Raw genomic sequence first — 16,827 nt, forward strand, 5'->3', positions numbered from 1 at the left:
TTCCATTATGGTTTATCACGGGATATTAAGTATAGTTCTCTGTGCTCTGTTGTTTATCCATTTTATTTTTGATTTTTATTTTTAACATCTTTATTGGAGTATAATTGCTTTACAACGGTGTGTTAGTTTCTGCTTTACAACAAAGTGAATCAGTTATACATATACATATGTTCCCATATCTCTTCCCTCTTGCGTCTCCCTCCCTCCCACCCTCCCTATCCCACCCCTCTAGGTGGTCACAAACCACCTAGCTGATCTCCCTGTGCTATGCGGCTGCTTCCCACTAGCTATCCACCCTACGTTTGGTAGTGTATATATGTAATAGTTTGCATCTACCAGCCCCAACCTCCCACTCTATCCCTCTCCCCCTCTCCCCCGTGGCAACCACAAGTCTGTTCTCTATGTCTATGAGTCTGTTTCTCTTTTGTAGATAGGTTCATTTATGCCATATTCTAGATTCCACATATAAGTGATACCAAGTGGTATTTGTCTTTCTCTTTCTGACTTACTTCACTTAGTATGATAATCTCTAGTTGCATCCACGTTGCTGCAAATGGCATTATTTCATTCTTTTTTATGGCGGAGTAATATTCCATTGTATATATGTACCACATCTTCTTTATCTGTTTATCTGTCGATGGACATTTAGGTTGCTTCCATGTTTTGGCTATTGTGAACAGTGGTGCTGTGAACACAGGGGTGCATGTATCTTTTTGAATTATAGTTTTGTCTGGGTATATTCCCAGGAGTGGGATTGCTGGATCATATGGTAGCTCTATTTTTAGTTTTCTGGGGAACCTCCACACTGTTCTCCATAGTGGCTGTACCAACTTACATTCCCAACAGTGTAGGAGGGTTCCCTTTTCTCCACATCCTCTCCAGCATTTGTTATTTGTAGACTTTTTGATGATGGCCATTCTGACCAGTGGGAGGTGGTACCTCATTGCAGTTTTGATTTGCATTTCTCTAATAATTAGTGATGTTGAGCATCTTTTCATGTGCCTACTGTCCATCTGTATGTTGGAAGAGCTTTGTTTCTAAAGCTAACGCTCCAGTATTAGCTTCTTTCCTCTGCGTTCTTAGGCCTTTCCTTTGAAGTCAAGTACAGAGTTTTGGTTAACTGAGAGTTCTGGTTGGTTGAATACTGGTTAATCAAGAGTTGGCTCCCCTCCTGTTTTGTGGTTTATGCATATTTATGGATAGAATCTGCAAGGAGCCTGCTGGGCGTCAGATGGCACTTGTCTTGAGCACATTCATTCTGAGGGAAGGAAATAGACGTAGGTTCCCACACAATGGCCCCCACCCTGAAACCATGAAAGCAAGCAGCCTCTGGGAGATCCAGGTTCGACGCTATCTTTCCAGAAGTTGAAGCAGCTTCTTCAGAAAAAGAAAAATATGTCTGATACCATGTTTTGTCTAAGTGCCACAGGGAATATATTTTTCTTGGAGATAAATAAAAAAGAAGCAACTGCCCCATCCACACAGAAGTAATATACAGTAGTAAAATCTCCTGTGAACAGCCACTTCTTAGTAACCTGGACCCAAAAATATGAGTTCAAAGTCAAGAGTAGAAAGATATTAGATGCATCACATAAAAACACAAAGAATGTGGAGAACTGGTTATGAATTTATGACATGTTTATGAAGCTGAATATTTGCTTTTTAAGAGCCTCCTACCCATGGCTTTGCAGCGAGAGGAGGCTCTGGGGAATGTTTCCACTCGGCCTCCTGGAGAGTGATGGGGGAAGGGTGGGAGGGGGGCAGAGGGGCTGTTTGTCTGGCGATGGAAGAGCAAGTGAGCAAGTGAACTTTCTTGAGTCTCCACCTCTTTGTACAGGAAGTCAGTTCAAGGGTCTTGGTGTTCCTCAGCATCCGGACGAGTGGTCCTTCTGGAAGAAAGGTCCTACGGGGCTTCTGCCTCCAGCCAGCTCTTGGGCTCCAGGCCATGGCATCCTTGGCACCTTGGTGCTAGAGCCGTTTGTCTTCCGTGGCACTCACTGCTCCTTCCACAGTTCCTGGTCTACTCTGTAACTTTGCCCCTTGCACCTTGCTGTCTGGTGACCTCTGCCCTCTCCTGGGCCTTCTTTCAACGGGTTCTCTGCCCTCAACATCCTCCCATTCATCGAGCCCATCACTCTGTCCCAGATCAACCAATTACAGTACCTAACTACCAATAAAACCATGCACTTACCGTGTAATCACTGCGAGGCACTTTACAAATATTATCTCACATCCCTACACAACCCCAGAGAGACGGGTATTCCGAGCTCTATTTTTCATTGAGAAAACTGGAAGCTCAGCTTGCTTACTTGACTTATCCAAAATTGCACAGCTGTTTAGCAGCAGAGCCAGAATTTAATCCCAGACATTCTCTCTCGCCAAGAACTGAGCTCTTTCTACAAGTGGTCTTCAAACGATGTGTCACCATGGGACTTTTCTCAGAACAAAGTCATACGGAAGACAAATAAAGGAGGCCCTGTCCCCTGGGGAGCAGGGGTGAGCGCTCCTATCAGATGTTGACAGCTGTACTGCTAGGTAGATTTTATTTATTAATTAATTCAGTGGGATTGAGTTCTTTTTGAGCGCATACCTTCTTGTAAGTGAGTTCCTGGGCAACCAGCTTGTAAATTGGGGATAATAAACCTCCTGGTAGGTTGTAGTTAGGTTAAGTGGAGTGTCTGGTACATGGGAGGTACTCTGTAAAGGGCAGTGATTACTATGACTTCACGCTTGATTTTCGTCAAAGTACAAGTTAATTTCTCATTTAATAAATGACCTAAGAGGGTGTTGATTTCTTTAAAGACACCAGAACCCAGATGGGTCTTATAGGCTCTCCTGCCCCATCCAGCTGGGAAAAGGTAAAGGGGGCTGGGAGATGTTTAAGTCTGAGAGAGGATGCTCACAGCTGCTCCCATGAGCCAGCCAGGTGTACTACTGGCAGGAAATTTTGAAATGAGACACTTATAATAGCAAAGCAGCTCTCCAGGTGCTTTGTAAACTTCTTCAGTTCCATTGCTCCTTTTGACAACTCAGAAGCGCTCTGATTCTGACCTTATCTTGGACAGGGGATGGCTATGTCTTCTAAATTCCTCCTCCGTAGCTGGATTCCTGCTTCCGGTTACATTCAAAGGAGTGTCTTTTACTTGGAACCGAGCCAAGAGCTGGACTGTGGGGAGGGACTCAGTCCAGGAAAAGCTGTGCTCGGGAGGGGGCTGCGGGAGAGAGGAAATAACTATAGATTCTCACAGCTGCCACTCAGAGAAAGAAAGTTGTTCTTTCTCTCTTCCTTCTGCAGCCATGAGTTTCCATATGGATGTCCTACAAGAGCCTTGCAGGTCTCTGGTTACCTCTGGACTCTTTGTTAGTGTTCCCAGCAGATGCAGAAGGAAAAGAGCAGTCGAGTGGCCAGGAAGGGCCCCTGGTTACATGGGGGGTTTTCCCAGGCAGAGTAAATGACTTGGCAAAGTCTACATGCATTTGGGCTGAGCTAGGCCTTGGGAGGCCAGGTGTTTGAGTATCTGTGAGGGCATATAGAAGCTGGAGGGCCTCGTGGGTCCTGATTGTTGGCTTAGAGTCAGAACATTGAAGAGCTGGGATTCAGGAGACACTCCAGGGTTCTGGGAAGTCGTGATTTGCCCCAACAGGTATTTCTTGAGCGTATTAGCTGAGGCATTTGGCTGCAAGTGAAAGAAACTCAACCTAGTTTAAGGAAAAAGACCAGAGGGAATTTATTGGCCCAGGAGCATTGAAAGCCCAGGGGTGGCTCTCAGGCTGTGGGCATGGCTGGAGGTCCCCTGTGCCTCTGTCTCTTTCTCCCCATTACAGGTTCTTGCTCACCTCTGCGCTCTGGCTTCCACCCCAGGTAGGCTTTTCTCAGTGGTGACAAAGATGGCCATTGGCCCCTCCCAACTTCCTTTGTCCTCCAAGCCAATGATCCTAGAAAAAAGGGAGAGCATCATGCCCCAAATCCCAGCCTAAGTACCAAGAATGACATGACTGATCTGGCTTGGGTCACATGCCCGTTTCCTGAAGCAGCGCTTCACCCAGGAGCAGCCTGATTGGCACTGTCTGAGGCTGAGAGCGTTGGGGCCATCCCACCTGAACCATCTGAACTGCACATAGGGGAGCGGGATCCTTAAGAGATGCTGGGCAGGCAAGAAGGTTTACCTCCTCCACAGTGGGCACCTCCCATGCCAGCAGCATGGCAGAACTTGGCAGTGGGCGGGTGGGGTGTCGTGACACCCACCGTCTGAGATCACAGACTTCTTGGGAGTGTGGCACGTCCTTTGCCCTACTTGTACGGTGATAGGAGTTTTGCCATGGTTGCCTATGTTAAGCCTCTCAAAGATGTCCACTTCTTAACTCCCAGAACCTATGAATATGTTATGATATATGGGAAGGGGGAATGAAGGTTACAGATTAAATTAAGACTGCAAATCAGTAGCCTTTAAAATAAAGAGATTATCATGGATTATCCAGGTGGGCCCAACGTAATCACAGGAGTCCGTACATGGGGAAGAAGGTGGCAGAAGGGTCAGAACCGGAGAGATGGCATTGAGAGAAGTCTCGCTTGGCCAGTGCCAGCTTTGAGGATGGAAGGACGTCATGACCTAAGGAATGGGGTGACCTCTAAAAGCTGGAAAAGGCAGGACATGAATTCTCCCCTAGAGCCTCCGGGAGAGAACCCAGTCCTGATGACATCTTGATTTTAGCTCAGAACCATTTCAGACTTTGGACCTCCGCAAGATAAAAATTTGTGTTGTTTTAAACATTAAGTTTGTAATTTGTTACAGCAGGAGTGGGAAACTAATACGTTGCCGGGAATAAAAGAGACACTGCTTGGGCTTCTTTGCATCCAGGTGGGTACGACTGAGTTCTGGTTGTAGACGGAGCAGGTGTGTGGCAGCTGCTGGGAATCTCAGGCGGCAGGCAGCTCCCCTTCCCTTCTTCTTCGTTGTCTCTCTTTCATCCTACTGCCTAGACGTGGATGCCAACTGGACCACGATGCTGAGGCCAGACCCCATAGAAGGTGGAGGTGTGGGCTGAAAGGAGCAGAGCCATGGACCAGCCTTGGAATTTCTACCTCCACACGTTGAGTTGAGTGAGAAATTTCAGTCTTGTTCAAGCCACTCTTATTAGGGGTGCTTTCAAAACTCACAGCTGGAGTCAATCCTAATTATTGTAGAAAGAAGAGGCATTAGCACTGACCTTTAAGGAGGTCCAACAGACCCAGGCTCTACAAGGTGGGAGCATCCCAAGGATATTTCAGTGATGATTCAGGAGCTTCTTTCCTGATCCCTGACTCTCCAAATCCAGCATCTTTTCCGTCAGACGGCTGCAGTCTTGGCGTCACAGCCTTCATTTCCATCCTGTCTCTTGCCCCTGCTACTGATGTCTATTCTTAACTAACCAACCCTGATTCAGCTTAATTGACTCCCTGGCTCTCTGAATCCTATGCTGCCTTGGTGAGAACCCATGATCCAGTTCTGGCCCCAAGGAACTCATCCCTTCCCTGGCTGGCTTTCCCTTTATCCCACCCAGATAGAGCTAAATAAGAAAGTAAGTTTTAATTAGCATTGAAGAGCTTGTCTCTAGGTGCCTATGTGTGACTTCAGAGCAAATCATACCTACAGTAATTAACATTTATTGAGCACTTACCATGGGACAGGAAATTAAGTGCTTTATATTTTAACTGCGTTTAATCCTCAGAACAACACTTGGGGGTAGGTACTAGTGTTCTCTCACTTTACAGGCAAAGAAACTGAAGCTGTATTGCCAGAGAAGTTAAATAATTTGTCAGAGGTCACTCAACTGCTAAGTGGCAGAGCTAGTATATAAACCAGGCAGTTGGATTTCAGAGCCCATGCTGTGATACATTAGGTAGATGCCTCCCAAGCCCAGCTACTGCCGTATTCTGCACAGCGCTTGTCTCTGCAAAATGTTCAGGCAATCATGAGTAATGACTCAGGGCATGAGTAAATGACTCATGGCAGCCAGGGCTGCCATGTAAGGTTGTGTGGACTGTGCACTGCACAACTCAGGAGGTACCATTCACGTTGTCATCTATGTAATTGTAACCCCTGGAGTTGTGCACTGGGCAACCTGCATGAATATATGTGGCTACTCCAAGGCTTTGGGGCCTGCATAAGCTGATAGCCAGAGGTCACATGGAAATACCAGGAACTCAGTTGGGGAGCTATTAAAAACTGTGCTTGGGAGTTGGTGTTGAAGATTAGGAATCAGGGAAACAAGCCAAGGTAATGGGAGACAGGAACGCGGAGGACTCTTGCTGGAGCAATCTGACAAAATCTGCTGGATGGTTTCTTTCACACCCAGACCTGCCCTAGATGACTCCTTAAAAAGGGGGGAGGAATTAGTTTTGTTGTATCATAAAAATAATACATGCTTATTGATGAACATTTAGAAAATATAGAAAAGTTTCAATAAGAAAATAGTCACGCATTATCCACGACCCAGAGAAAACCACTGCTGATATGTTATTGGATTTTTTTCCAGTCTCTCATCTCTTTGTTTCTTGATGGGTGATAGATAAATAAATAGATATAGATGTCTCTCTCTCTCCCTCCCTCTCTATTTAGATAGACAGATAGATAGTTAGATAGACAGATATTGATGTGTACATGGTTGATCACGTTAAAAGCATTAGCTCATGATATCTGCATAATTTTCACCAGGTCCTCTAGAAATGGTTCAGATGGGATTGGGCTGACTCTGCTCATCCTGGAGCATCTTTAAGGCCCCACCTCACTGCTAACACAAGCTACTGAGCAATTCTTTCAAGAGCTAGTGGATCATAGAATGGAAAGTCTGTTAATAGAACTGAAGGGAAGCAGCAGTGGTCTTTGGGATGACGGAGAATGCGTCACAGTCAAACCCAGGGGTGTTGAGTGTTGAGGGGCCATCGGAACCCGTGGGCCAGCACACAGAGTCATGAGCCAGCTTGTACACTGGGGAGCTTGGTGACCTTCCAGATGATAAACTGGTCCTTCTGAAAGGGATCTTCAAGTTGATGTGGTCCAGCCTCCTCCCTCCTCTTCATCACCTTCTTGCCCCACCTTGACGACACAAACACATTTTCTGGATGAGGGAACTAAGACCTCGGCAAGTGACTTGACCTGCTTGAGACCATAGAGTGAGTCAGCAGCATCCAGGGACCAGAACTCAGGACTCCTGACTTCTTTCCAAGAATCCAGTATGTCTGAAAATATGTACTGGGAAAAGCCAGACTTACCATATACTCCAGAATAAAGAAGTGTTCCATGGTCGAAGCAGCGCTTTGGTCAAAGGTTGCACACTGTAATCCTCTCTGAGACTCACAAGTACCTTAGCTTACTAAAGCCTCTGAGAAGGCCTGAAGCCAAGAAACCTGTTGAACTTGGTTCAAGGCATTGTTTCCTGAACTTGTGTAGACAAGGAACTTTTTTCTCATTGATCATCTAGTCATGTCTTGAGGAATAAGCTGGGGGAAAGAGAGGCTGTGTTACACTCTACGGCCTGTCCACTTAGGCCAGAAGGGATACCCGAGGACATAAGAAATGTCACGCTGGGTCAGAGCCACAGTCTTCCAGCCCAGGAATGTGCTCTGTGATAGGGCCACCTAGAAGAGTGTTGCAAGAGCGTGTGGCTGCCCTCTGCTGAGGCCAAGCTTAGAGGCTGGACACTGGGTTTTCTTAATGGCCTAATAGCTTAATACGACACTGTTGTCCCCAAATGGATTTATTTATTTATTTATTAAAAATAAATAAATTTATTTATTTGTTTTTATTTTTGGCTGTGTTGGGTCTTCGTTGCTGCGTCCAGGCTTTCTCTAGTTGCAGCGAGCGGGGGCTACTCTTCATTGTGGTGAGCGGGCTTCTCATTGCAGTGGCTTCTCGTTGCAGAGCACGGGTTCTAGGCACGTGGGCTTCAGTAGTTGTGGCACAGGGGCTCAGGAGTTGTGGCACACGGGGTTAGTTGCTCCGCGGCATGTGGGATCTTCCCGGACCAGGGCTCAAACCTGTGTCCCATGCATTGGCAGGCGGATTCTTAACCACTGCGCCACCGGGGAAGTCCCCCAAATGTATTTAAACTTTTGAAAATTTCAAATAGCTTACACTAAATAAGTTCCACGGGAGCAAGTTCTCGTGTGTCTTGTTCTTTTCTGTATCCTTGGTACCTAGAACAGTGCCTGGTACATAGTAGACATTCAGTAAAGACTTGCAGAATAAATGGAATTAAATTTCCAATGGCTCTTGAGGGCTGCAGAATTCCACAATTTCCTCTGAGTGACATAAAATCTTTAACTTTCCCCATACAGGCTTGGAGACTTACAACTTATGATTCAGATTTAACAAATACTTATTGAGTGCTTAATGTATGTTAACCCTGGGCTAGACGTGTTCCCATGTAAGTAAGCTCTTACTTAATATTTTCAACGACCCTATAAAGTACTATAATCTCGATATTTCAGGTGGGGAGGCTGAGGCTTGTGGGTGTTAGGTGACTTAGCTGAGGTGATGTTTTTAATAAGTGGCAAAGCTGGGATTTCAGCCCAGGTGTTCTTAATAAACGGCAAAGCTGAGATTTATGACCCCATGGCCAGAGCCAGGTGTAGCTTATTCATGGCGCTCACGTGCGATGATCGAGGCTGACTTGAGATGAATCAACAAGAGGTAGGCCCCGGATGAAGGCTCCTCCGGATTATAAAGGAAGGCACTTCCTCTTCTGAAAAGTTGTTTGCAGCAAGGCCTGGTCACTACACTACGGCTTTCCTGGGTGCTATGTGGGGACCCCGGGCCAGCTGTCATGTGTCTTTGTGGAAAGTAATTCTGCCTAAGGCAGAGTAACTCTGAGAATTGAGAAACACGAATAGGACCAGGGCTCAAACCTGTGTCCCATGCATTGGCAGGCGGATTCTTAACCACTGCGCCACCGGGGAAGTCCCCCAAATGTATTTAAACTTTTGAAAATTTCAAATAGCTTACACTAAATAAGTTCCATGGGAGCAAGTTCTCGTGTGTCTTGTTCTTTTCTGTATCCTTGGTACCTAGAACAGTGCCTGGTACATAGTAGACATTCAGTAAAGACTTGCAGAATAAATGGAATTAAATTTCCAATGGCTCTTGAGGGCTGCAGAATTCCACAATTTCCTCTGAGTGACATAAAATCTTTAACTTTCCCCATACAGGCTTGGAGACTTACAACTTATGATTCAGATTTAACAAATACTTATTGAGTGCTTAATGTATGTTAACCCTGGGCTAGACGTGTTCCCATGTAAGTAAGCTCTTACTTAATATTTTCAACGACCCTATAAAGTACTATAATCTCGATATTTCAGGTGGGGAGGCTGAGGCTTGTGGGTGTTAGGTGACTTAGCTGAGGTGATGTTTTTAATAAGTGGCAAAGCTGGGATTTCAGCCCAGGTGTTCTTAATAAACGGCAAAGCTGAGATTTATGACCCCATGGCCAGAGCCAGGTGTAGCTTATTCATGGCGCTCACGTGCGATGATCGAGGCTGACTTGAGATGAATCAACAAGAGGTAGGCCCCGGATGAAGGCTCCTCCGGATTATAAAGGAAGGCACTTCCTCTTCTGAAAAGTTGTTTGCAGCAAGGCCTGGTCACTACACTACGGCTTTCCTGGGTGCTATGTGGGGACCCCGGGCCAGCTGTCATGTGTCTTTGTGGAAAGTAATTCTGCCTAAGGCAGAGTAACTCTGAGAATTGAGAAACACGAATAGTTCGCAGCTGATAGAACAGCTGAAGCCCTAAACTAAGCCTCCCCGGCCCTGGTTACAGGAACACAGTGGCAGCAACACGCCAGCCTGCCTCGAATCAGCCTGTCCGCTCAGCAGGTTGATATTTTCCATCCGACCCTTTGAATGCCCAGGCATTAATCTTGTTAGCACTAGAGTAGCTTTTTTCAGTTTAATTTCAAAATTAAAAAAAGACAACCACTGTAACAGCTGGTTGCTCTCTGAAAAGTTCCTCTGAGCTAGAGCACAGAGTGGCTAATTAAACTGGCCACAAGAGAAAGTGTGTGGTTGGATGGGAGGCCTGGCGGATGGAAGATTATGTCTCAGTAGATTCATGGGGTGTCAGAGCTGGGAGATCCCGGGAGATCATCGGGTTCCTCATCTTACAGAGGAGGAAACGGAGGCTCTGAGGTTGCCCAAGGCCACATAGCTCTTGCCTGGGAAAGCTGCATTTCAAACTCAAGTCTCTTGATTCTTGGTGCAGTTTTCTTTAATCTACAACATCCTGCTAACTTGAATACGATCTTGGCTTCATCATTCATGCTTCGTCATTACACAGGTATTTAGCCTCTCTGATCTTTGCTCATCTGTAAAGTACAGGCAACCATAATTACCTACCATGGATTTACGGTAAAGAATAAATGGGATTTTACCTGTAAAGTGCTTTCCCAAGTGCCTGGCACACATAATTTCTTAGTAAATTAGAATTTTAAAAATTTAACAATATTATCATTATTGTTCTATATTCTAGAATGACATAATCTCCCTAGTTGGGGGAATTGGCTTGTGAGAAGGAAGAGGTACCTCTGTCTGCCTGCCCCTTGCAGCCTGGTAGTGTGGCAGGGACACGTCAAGGATGTTTGTATTGGGGGGGTTTCCTGCGTGCTCATTTCCATGCTTTGCCAGACATACAGTGTTGTTGTTGTGAAACTTCGGGCTTTTCCTGCCCCTGAGAAAAGTGATCTGATAAACCCACTCATATTAAGGTGACAATGATAATGTTTTACTCCTTTCAGAATGCCTGGGAGATGATACTTAATGCAGAGTAATTCATTTCCAAGGGGAGAATCTCAGGTAATGGGGCCAGGTGAACAGGAGAGGAAAGTTGGCCTTTGGGTCTTGGTCTTCCTGGAGGCCCCTCAGTCAAACTAGAGGAGGCGGTCATCTGCTCGGCCCATATCCGGGGCTCACCTCACCATCCTCTCCCCATCATCCTGACTCTGATATGCCCTCACACCGAGCTTCCTGTCAGGGGAGCTGGTTCTTGGTGGTGGGAGGGGAAGGACTGACCCAAGTCAAAGTGCCTGGGATGCGCGCTGCACTGCGCAGACTTGGATGTGCAGCTTATCTACCATTGTCGCCTAGACTCTGCCTGGGCTCAGGGTTCAAAATCAGAAGCTTCCCGCAAGTGAAATCAGCTGAGCGAGAACCTGGTGCACTTTCTAGAACTATTAAGACACAAAAACAGAGAAGGTATCACCATAAGCACTATTAGTATAAACAATCCGTTTAAATAGCACAAATAGGTTGCAGTTTTATGACACTGTGCTAGTTTAATTCAGCATTTGAATAAATGTACTTTCTTTGTAGAAAGCATAACTCTGTGCAAGACAGAAACCCAGGAGTGCTTCTGTGTCCTTCTCCATTCCCATTTCAATCCGGCATTGATGTGTCAGTACTTCCAAATAGCTCTTGAATCCATCTACATCCCTCCATCATCGCTACTGTCAGCCCATCATCACTCCATTCCATACTGGAGTGGCCTCCTGGATGTCCTCACTGGGTCCCTCCTGTCTCCAAGACTTTGCATACAGTATAGTCCACTGGGGTGCAGGCAGAATTTTGATTTTTATTTATTTTTAATAAATAAAAGTTATTAAAAATTTATTTTTAACAAAATTAAGAATAAGGCTTTACCGATATTCATACAAACTACTATATATAGAATGGATAAACAAGGTCCTACTGTATAGCACAGGGAACTATAGTCAATATCCTGTAAAAAACCATAATGGAAAAGAATATGAAAAAAATATATGTATAACTGAATCACTTTGCTGTACACCAGAAACTAACACAACATTGTAAATCAACTATACTTCAATTCAAAAAAAAAGCTTTACTGATATTCAACAAATGGATTGACCTGGGCTCCTCACCCTAATCCTTGTGCCAGACAGATGCATGTCATATTTGGTTCAAGAGGTATCCTGGAAGCCTCTAGAACATGGCAGCGTTCAGGGGATGCCCTCATGGTTTTCCGCTTGTTGTTGTTTTTTTTCCCAGCTTTATTGATGATTACAAGTTGTACATATTTAAGGTATACAATTTGATGATTTTATATACATATGTATATGATTTTACATACATATATACATATACATTGTGAAATATTCACAACAAGCACGCTAATTAACATATCCATCACCTCATTTGGTTACCTTTTTTTGTGTGTTGAGAACACTTAAAATTTACTCTCTTAGCAATTTCAGGTATACAATATTAACTATAGTCACACTGTTGTACAGTAGATCTCTAGAACTTATTCATCTTGCATAACTGAAACTTCGTACCCCTTGATCAACATCTCCCCATTTCCCTCATTCCTTAGCCCCTGGTAACCACCATTCTACTCTCTGTTTCTATGAGTTTGACTGTTTTAGATGCCACATATAATTGAGATCATGCAGTATTTGTCTTTCTGCATCTGGCTTATTTCACTCAGCATAATGTTCTCCAGGTCCATTCATGTTGTTGCAAATGGCAGGATTTCCTTCTTTTTCAAGGCTGAATGATATTCCATTGCATATATAGGTACCACATATTCTTTATCCATTCATCCATCCATGGACATTTAAGTTGTTTCCGTGTCTTGGTTATTGGGAATAATGCTGCACTGAACATGGGACTGCAGGTATCTCTTTGAGATCCTGAATTCATTTCATTTGGATATATACCCAGAAGCGGGATTGCTAGGTCATATGGCAGTTCTATTTTTAATTTTTTGAGGAATCTCCATACTGTTTTTCATAGTAGCTGCACCAGTTTACATTCCCACAAATGGTGCACAAGAGTTTCCTTTTCTCCACATCCTCACGAACACTTGTTCTCTTTCATCTTTCTGATAATAGCCATCCTAACAGGTGTGAGGTGATCTGTCATTATGGTTTTGATTTGCATTTTCCTGATGATTAGTGAAGCTGAGCATCTTTTCATAGTCCTGTTGGCCATCTGTATGTCATCTTGGAAAAGCCTATTCAGGTCCTCTGCCCATTTGTTCTCAGTGTCTTACAATGTGCTGCATTTTGTATCTTCTCCTGGAGAAGCCATTTATGGATTACATTAAGTAGCTTTAATTAAATGAACTTTCAAAAAATGGACAAGCGACTTAAAAAGATTCCTGCATCACAATTGTAGATTGAAGATAATACTAAAGACAAGCAAGAGGGAATGATAGGCTACTGGCTGAGCCATTACAGCTCGTCGAATGAGTAAAGACAATGATGACCTAATCAAGTCAGACTCTAAGTTGGCCCCCGAGTTCAGAGTGATCAAAAATATCACATGAAATACGGACAAACATCTACTAGTGTGGGTAACAAACCTCACCCTAAGTGCACATTGTGCTTTGAGATATTAACTAATGATAGTATCTAGTCATCGTCATAATTTGCAAGATTTAAAGAAGATCTTTTCTTTGTGGTCATTTCCAAACATACACAAGATAGAAAATATAATAATGAAACCCCATGTACCTATTGCTCAGCTTCAACAATTATCAGCATTTTGCCAAGACAAGACTTGAAAAATTATTTCTTAGCTCCCTTTAAAAGCATTTCTATATTTGTACATTTTATAATGTACATGAACTATATACAGTATATATGAATATACAAATATACAATACATAAGTTTACATAAAACCTTTTTACTCTTAAGGATGTGTAATCCAATGTTTAGAGAAGGCTGCTCCATGCTGCAGGCAGGAGACCTTTCTGATGTGCAAATCCGATCAGACCCCTCAAGGGCTTCTCATTGCTTTTAGGGAAAGTTCTACAAGGATCCACCTGAGTCTCTTGCCTCAGTCCCTTCCAGCCCCCTTTGCTGTCTCTGCTCTGGCCTCAGTGTCAGTCGACAGTGTCAACTTTTGCACAGTGCACATGCTGACCCACCGTTCCTCCTGCCCAGGGCCTTTCTACATTCTTCTTCATCTGTTCCCCATCTCAGCTCCAGGGCCGCTTTCTTAGGGAATCCTTTCCTTCCCTCCAGTCCAGGCTGGATCTCCTAAATGTGATCCATTCTCATTGAACTGAATTATTTTCCTTCATTATGCTGTCTCAGTCTGTAATATCTAACTATAGACTCATTTGAGTGATAGCTAACGTCTGTCTCTCTCTGTCAACTGAAATCTCCAAGAAGTCTACCCTGTACATCTCAGTTGGTGGATGAATCATCGTTGCATGAGAAGTTCAGCCCTGGCAGAGATAAGGAACAACGCAAGACAGCAATTCAGGTTCACAGACGGTGTGTGGTTAACTGCCCGACAAGCACAGTGGGTGGCAGATGCCTCAAGTTCAGAGAAAGAACACTGTCTGTGGGCTGGGCTGGGCTAATTTCAGATGGTATTATCTTTTGAAATATAAAAGCCACATGTGAACAAACACATCTTGACATCCTGGAAGCTGAAATCCTTGTGTGTGATACTGAAAGCATAATTTAATTTCAATGTACAAGAGTCTCCAATTCGACCCTGAAGTCATAATGATAATGTCATCTTCCCAGATCATTCCAACGTGAACGAATCTGCCCTTTTCTCAGGCTCTGCATCCATTCCTGCCTTGAAGATGAGGCTGTGGTTTATCAGCAATAACATCTTTCCTTAGGTCTTGTAGCCATCCTTCCCAGTTTGACTTTTGACCGGGCTCTCACGTGGTGTTTTCTGTGGTTCTGTAATAAGGGGACTTGTTTTTATATGATCTGGTAAATAGAGAACCAACTTGGTATTAATTTAGAAGATTTGTATTAATTTAGGCTGATTGGTGAAGCTCAGCCTGACATTCATATGATCTGAGCTTGTTTTGCCCAAGAGAAGCTCTGTTTGCCTCTGTTTTTGTTTCAACACATGCTTATTTATTTATTTTCCTTGTTTCTTACTTGTCCCCTGCCATTAGAATCTAAGCTTCATGAGAGCAGGGACCTTAACGGCACTGCGCCCGTTGTAACCTCAGCACCTAGGACAGGGCTTGACACAGAGCAGGTACTCGATAAACATTTATTGAACGAATGACTGTAGGGCAAAGTTCTGAAGGAGAGTGGAGTTCATGGTTGTGTTTGAAAGCACATTGGCCCTTTACCATTATTTCAAAATCTCTCAATCTTGTAACTTGAGGGAAGGGGACAATTTTTTCCCCCATTTCTTTATTTCCTATGACATCGGCTACTACCAGGTACTTGTTCTACTTGGGTATAGTAGATCCGAGGATGTCTTCTAAATGGAATCAACAAGAATTCTGGATAGTCATTCGACCGTGGTAATGGAGAAGAAGGAGGAGCAGGTGGGAGAGGACTGGCTTTTGAATGAGTGGACCTGAAGTCCCAGTGTCCCTTCTCGCTCACTGAGCAACCTTGGGGTGAATCACTGGATTACTCAGCCTCAGTTTGTTTACCTGTACGATGGGTATATTAATAGCAGTCGTTCTCATCCCAGGGCTGTTGTGAGGCTTTCTGTCTGGGAAGGGCTCTGTAAACAGCGAAATGTCTAGAGATATGAGTTGTGGTGGACTCTGGCCAAGGCAATTAGGAGATGCTGGAGATTCCCATAGGGCTGTTGGCAGTGCCCTTGGCCTTCAGATGGACACCAGGCTCAGAAGGTGAACCTGCTGGGTCCAGTTTTCCAGGTCTTTGCCTCTATAAGCTCCTCTTGTCATCACCTTTTTTTACCCTGCTCTCCCCCGTGGCTTTTTCCTCCCTCCCCCACCTCCAGTTTCTCTTTATGCTGGCTCATCTAGCCGGTCTGCATTGCCAGATGAAATGTAACTTGATAGATAGCCTGAGTTATCTAGAATTACATTCCAAAAACATCTCTGCGTTTCCTTGGGGGGAGGAAGGAAAACAGGGACCAGGGCACAAGAGGGCATAGAGGACAATCTGTAGCCATGTTCTACCTTTTCTTTTACGAAATCTGGCCTTTGGTTTCCTAAAGCAGTTTCCCCAACCAATGCCAGCCCTGTAGGTGGAATAGAGAGTCTCCTGTTGGGTGTAATTTGAGGGGAATTAGAAGACCCTGCCCTGATCTCTCTTATTGGCCTGACATTCTCCCATTTCCTGCACTTTGGGTTCTGAAGCCAATACATTCCCAAATGAAGATCATAATTATTATTATTATCACTATTATCACATGAGCTCCAGTTAGGGCTATCTCAGACTCCAAGGGCCTGAAACACAGAAGACAGAAAAGACATGATCTTTTGATAGAAAAGACATGATCAGGAAAGTACAACCTTGGAAGGGCCAGATGGAAGGGAGTCCGGAGTAGGGTAGGGCATATGGAGATCTGAACTGGGGGACGGATGGAAAAATTGAGATGGGGGAGCGGGGGAAGGGGCTGGAGGTACTTATAAAAGAAACTTGATGGTGTCATGGACCTGCACAGAGTAACTCTGCTCTGCCTTTAAAATTTGAAGCCTCAACTAACTGGTTCATTATTGATTAATTATTATGAATTAAGGTTAGTGGGAGTATGGCTATGTTTCCTTCCATTTTAAGGTGCTCTTTCTTTCGTCAGAATGAGAATAGTCCTGTTGACCTTTCCGATTTTCATGATAATTTTAATCTCTTCATCTCATGGTTAAATTATTATAAAACAATGTGGAGAAGACTGTGAGCTCCCGAGAACAGCATCTGATTTCTGTGCCTAAAGCTTCCTCTTCGTGACCATGGTGCCACGCTTTACGCTGGTCTGTGCCACCTCTGCACCTTTGCTCGGGCTTGCCCCGCTCCCTGGAGCGCCCTCACTCTCCCTACATGTGTGTCTGCTGGAGTCCCTCAAAGCCGAGCCCCGACTTCATCAG

The 16,827-nt window shown here is 44.5% G+C and overlaps 1 long non-coding RNA gene across 1 annotated transcript; it reads right to left on the reverse strand.

The window, feature by feature from the left end:
* Positions 1 to 1,599: 1,599 nt before the first annotated feature.
* Positions 1,600 to 5,894, reverse strand: LOC129392827 (uncharacterized). Its single transcript, XR_008619441.1, has 3 exons — positions 5,659 to 5,894; positions 3,838 to 5,172; positions 1,600 to 3,677 (listed from the first exon to the last, which is right to left on the reverse strand). It is a non-coding gene; the product is annotated as an uncharacterized lncRNA (long non-coding RNA).
* Between the last annotated feature and the right edge of the window lie 10,933 nt (positions 5,895 to 16,827).

Source organism: Physeter macrocephalus, chromosome 15 (assembly GCF_002837175.3).
Source record: "Physeter macrocephalus isolate SW-GA chromosome 15, ASM283717v5, whole genome shotgun sequence".
Classification (NCBI taxonomy): Eukaryota; Metazoa; Chordata; class Mammalia; order Artiodactyla; family Physeteridae; genus Physeter; species Physeter macrocephalus.